Here is a 5,824-nt window from a genome sequence, read left to right on the forward strand (position 1 = left end):
CAAAAATGCATGGAGCCGTATGGAAAATGGAACTGAGCCATATCACGCGTTTCTTTCCGAGCAGGCGAATTTACCTTAGCCTGTCGGAAAGAACAGGCTGAAAGGAATCTTGATCCGATGAGCGCAGCCCCCCAAAAATACCCAAGAAGGAAGTCCCTCCCTCCCAGCTGATGAATGTATTGAATCCTATGGAAAGCGAAACTAAGCCACACATTTACTCACATTTACTCACGAGTAAGCAAAAGTGCCTTGGTTTGTGGGCAGATCAGGCAGTGGTTCTCAAACTCTCTGGGAGAGTTTGAGAGCCACTAAGTTCTTGCGTGGGCGGGAGGGTGGAGGCAGCAGGGGCGGGGGAAGGCAGCAGCGTGATACCCAGGATCGCGCCGCTCAGGGCTGCAGGGGGCTAAAGCAGAAGTGGAGTGCAATCGCTCAGCATCTACTTTCACTGCTGCGGGGAGCCCTGCTGCAGGTTGCGCCGGGCTCCCCACAACCCTGGGAGGCTGCAGGGGCTTGGGTACATGTACCCAAGCCCCTGCAGCCCCCCTGAGCAGCGCGATCCTGGGGATTGCGCCGCTGCCTCCTCCCTGCCTCCAGGCTGCCCCCGCCCCTTAAGGGGGCAGGGACCAGGGCCCACAGGCTGGGGCACTGCGATACCCCAGTTTGAAAAGCCCTGGACAAAGGGGAATGTGAAGCCACCAGAATGGTCACAATCTGATGAACATGGAGCTCAACAATTGCTCCAGAGGGCAGCTCCCCCCCCCCCATAAAAAGGATAAAACAGAGCCTTGAGCTGGTAAGGTGAACTTTTTCTGTTTTAGACTTCTAAAGCTGGGTGAGTCCTGATAGTGACATGGTTTAAATATAAGAACCTGAATTGAACTGTGCACTAGGTAGGGCTAAAAATCTCACTGATTTTTTTTGTGGTGGGGAACAATGTTATTGCAGGCAGGCTAAAGAGAAAATTCACTTGGTAGAACACGGATGGTTTCCCTTTATTTAATTATTTGTTTTTCTTTAATTTAATTATTTATAATTATTTATTTTAGTTTGCTTGATGACATCATTTCAGGTGAGTACCAGACAGATTGTCATTCTAAAAATTGGGTCCCAGTGCTAAAAGTTTGAGAACCACTGCCTTAACTCATAACAGACCAATGAGACATCCTGGGAGGGGGGGTGACATCTTCGTGACCAAAATTGTGGAAATTGTGGCCTTTTGGAATAATATCAACATGTTATATACCATTTGATGCAGAATTTCATCCATTGCTTGTGGGAAGATATTCACTGCATTTATTTTCTGGCCATTATTATTATTATTCATTTCATGTCATGACTATTATTATCTCTCCATCTCACCTACCTCACAGGGTTGTTGAGAGGACAAAATAAGGGGAGAACCATGCACATCACCTTGAGCTCCTTAGAGCAGTGTTTCTCAAACTGTGGGTCAGGATCCACTAGGTGGGTCCCCATTCATTGCAAAATTTTATTTTTAATATATTAGACTGGTATGTGATTGCATTTGAGGAAATGTTACAGATCTGTACTTTTAACCAGCTACTATGCTTTTAACAATGATAGTCACTACTGGGTAAGTGTGGGTAGGATTGCAGCCTAGGATTGTAAAAAAATTTTCATGCTTAATGATGTCACTTCCGGTCATGATATATCTTCCGATAGGTCCTGACAGATTCTCATTCTAAAAAGTGGGTCCTGGTGCTAAAAGGTTGAAAACCACTGCCTTAGAGGAAGGGTGGTTTAAAAATGTGAAATAATTAATTATGTAGTATGGGGGTGACAAAAATTTATGGATCTGGGTATCAAATGACCTAGCTACACCACTGGTCATATTTCAGTACTTTCAATACTGTAAATTTAAGAATGTTCAAGATCAATTTTGTTTTTAAAATTATATTTATATTCCACCTTTCATTGAACTCAAGGCAGTGAACGTATCTTCAGACCATGCTCTAATTTCTCCATCTGCACAGTGGACATTGTTTCCCCCCAAATTAAAAGCTTCCATAGCATATTGGAGCTTTTATCTCCAATAAAAGGACATTTTAGGAGATTTTTTGACTGTTTTCGCTCTATAAACATGTGCAGGTATAACATACTGGTTAAGCTGATGTGCACAACTTCAGCAAAGTGACTTAATAAGGATGACCCCCTTCCTTCCTATATACTAAAGGTTTTGGTAGTATTCTTGCTTGGACCTTTTATTTACTGATATTCACTTAGGGGATGACAGCTCCACAGAGCCCTGCAAGTATTGTTGAAAGAAATGGTAGCAGGGAGGGGAGCCTTATTTGGGAAGCTGTCAAAATACTTTAAATGAAAAATTCCTTCTTTTTTTGTCAATGGCAAAACGACCATAACCACAATTTATGCAGCACAGTTTTGTTCTCTCCCGGTTAAAAGAGAAAAGGAGGTTGCAACATTTGTGGAGACCTGCTGTAGACAACTAAAGCAAACAATATTCAAAGAGCACACAGGGGCATTTAAGGAGCGTGGTGGAACGGGCTAAACTTTGAACGTATGGATCCGAGCTCCTGGAGTGGTTGTATCAAGCCGGATGAAACACTAATAAACACTGACCAAGGAAACCTAATCTGCAGACGGATCAATAAATAAAAAGTTGCTGTTGTTTTTAATCAGTACAGATCTCTTGACTCTTTTCCCACTCTTGTAAAACTCTCTGGTGGCTTCCCCTTGGATTCCTTTGTAAAACTTTGAGGGCTGCACTTCAAAAGCAAATGCCTCCTTACTAGCAGCTTGATTCCTCCCTCTCTCCGTACATGGTAAGAAGCACTAGCTTGCAATCAATGGATGACTTGCAGAGCAAAACTACTACTCAACAGGAGAAAAGTTCGTTATTACAAATGGGCCCTAAGTAAACTTTACAAAAATTTATTTCTGCTGGCAGCAGATTGTAAAAAGGTTTGGCTTTTTTCCTCTCCATGCACACATTAAAACAACCAGGATTCACTACTAATACTTGATATATCAGGATTTTTGAACTCTATTTTTCTATCTGCAGCACAGCCTGGGGATAGTAAAATCCTAGTTTTATGTAATTCTGTTCCATTACAGAAACACTTAAACTTTGATTCTTCAAGCCAAATCCTCTTTCATTTTGTTGTCCTCTCCTAGAACAAAGAGCAAACAGTGGGTGCTCTCAGATTCAAGATCTTCAATTTACTGAGTCAACCAGGAGGCCTGATCCAGTCTCAGTGAAGGTTTAGCAAAGTTAACCTAGCAGTATGGTGTCTCTTTTCCTGGCTTAGGGGCCAGTTCTTCAGTCTAAAATCACATGTTTAATTTACACCTTCCTGTAATCTACATAATTATCCTCAAATTGCATCCATCAGGAAGGTTAATGTTTAAATGATTTACAAATTAAGTTGAAAAATCCACAAAATTGACTTTATCTTTTTATTGAATAATCATTGTAATAAGAAACTTAAGTGCAATAATGCCAGTAGCTTTGCCCTAATGTTTCTATAATAGCATTCAACCTACTTTTATGCAATGTTGAAGCAGAACACTTTGTCAGTTAATTAAACTCAGGTCTTCCTAAACTTCATCCTTGTGAAAAACATCAAAGTCAATGTCAAAGGTCAATTGGAAAGCCAAAGTGAAGAGGACATCTCTCAAGCTTCCTGAAGTGCAAAAAAGGCAAAGCAAAAGCAAGAAGATGTGGATGCTGATGCTCCATTTTGTACTAGGCAAAGGAATAGTGATTTGCCAAGTTTCTGACATTTTCAAAGCAGACCTACACAATTTATGACCCACTCAGCCACATGCAGCCCATCAGATATGTATCGTGGCCTACCAGGTCCTCGGCAACTCTGTAGGCAGATAGTAACCACTGTTACAGAAGAATGCAAGAAGATCCCTGCCAGATCAGGCTAAAGACTCACCTAGCCAGATGCTTCCAGCTTGAACATACCTGCAAACACAGCAGGAAGGCAGAAGCCGTCCATCACTGCTAACCCCCCAGCAATGCAACCCAGAAGCAAGCTTCCTCTGAACATGGAAGCTCACTTTTGCTAGCTAACAGGCATCCTCCATGGATGTGTTTAATGTCTTTTTCAGGCCATCTAGGCAGACATCACCACACCCTGTGACAGCAAATTCCATTAACTAATTATGTATTATTTGTGTGGGGGGAGGGGAACCCTTCTTTTTGTGTGACGTGAACCTCCTGCCAGTAATTTTGATTGGGTAGTCCCATTGGTGGGTCGTCACACATGACTGATGGGATGTGTTTGGCTTAGTATTTATTTTAAACATTAAAGGAGGGACATGCGCAAGGTGTCTCTCAGCACAGTAAAATACAATAAAACATACAATCAATGTGAAGAAAAAAATTAAGAGACATCTCTGAAAAATCAATATCAAAACATTATGACTAGTAGGTCACAAGTTAGTTAATTCATTAGGAGGTCACACATTGTTTGCCTTAGTAGGAGACAAGTCATTCTAAGGCTCTAGGTAAGGGAAGAAAATCATGTACATTGTGGGAGGTCCCACCAATCTCCACTAACATCAACACAAACTGAAATTAAGAGAAATACATAGATTACAGAGCCTGCTGAATGAGAAGGACTTGACATGCAACTGGTAAACTACCTAGACCTCCTTCAGCAGATATAATTCCTACAGGTCTAATTTCTACAAATATTTTGGCATGATAGCCCATAATAAGTGGAGACTGGATGGTGCTTCATCATGTGGTGAAGCCTTTGAGGCAACATGATCCACTTTACCTTAAATGGAAAAGGCCACAAGCACATAGTTAATGCCCACATGGTCATGAAAACCAGTCCTCATCTGCTGAGATGTGTCCATAATTCACCCAGTGTCTCTTTTTGTGATCTCACCAACCAGCCAATTTCTCTACAGAGTGCATGCAACATGCCCTGTACACTAGAACCTAAGGAATCACTGGTAGCAATCTAGTGACCGGCTCTGCTATCACTTCAAGATGCCTTCTGGTGCCACGACATCTTGCTTTTGAATACTATTCCTAAAAATTTAAAGAAGCACTACTACCATACTTGTGCCTTAGAGTGATGGCAACAATAACAGTATAGGCAATAGGTAGAAAATAGTATAGGTAGAAATAGTATAGGCAAAGGTAGAAAAGATAAGAAAGTGCTTTCAGGAAGGCCCAGAGCAATTCTTGGCCCAAACCAATGGGCTGCCGTACTAGAGAGGAACTTGTAAATGCCTTTACAGCAGCCATTTTGGAGTGGCCACTGCAAATGGCACATGGCTCTGACTGAGCAATGGCAGCCATCCTGAATCCACCACAACCAGTAAGTTGGTACAAGGGTCAGTGGTGGGTGGGGAGGGGGGAGGAATGGGGAGTTACTGAGTGGGGGAGACAGACTGGGGAAGGGGGGTGAATCCCAGCAGCACCAATATTTGCCAGGATCCCATTCCCATCCCTTTGCATATTTTGTCTCCCTTACTCTCCTCAGGCTTATACCAGCTCTAGACATAGCATAAATCTGAGGAGACACATTGGGGATGTGGGGGCTTACCCCTTGAGAAGACCTCTGTAACTGCCCCACCACCACCACAGGATGCAGCATGCGCCCCATTGGTCTGGCTGCATTGGCTTTGAGAATTGGGCTCTCAATGACTAGTTACAGCCATGTGAATATATGAGTAGGCATGATACCATGAGGTATACAGGAGTAGGATGAAAAGTTGTTAAGGTAATTGATGGTTTAGTTAAGGCATGTGGGTTTGGAATTAATTTCCCTTTAATCATTTCCTAAGCTACTCCTGGAGATGCAATGTCTAATCT

The sequence above is a fragment of the Tiliqua scincoides genome, chromosome 4, assembly GCF_035046505.1.
Source record: "Tiliqua scincoides isolate rTilSci1 chromosome 4, rTilSci1.hap2, whole genome shotgun sequence".
Lineage (NCBI taxonomy): Eukaryota > Metazoa > Chordata > Lepidosauria > Squamata > Scincidae > Tiliqua > Tiliqua scincoides.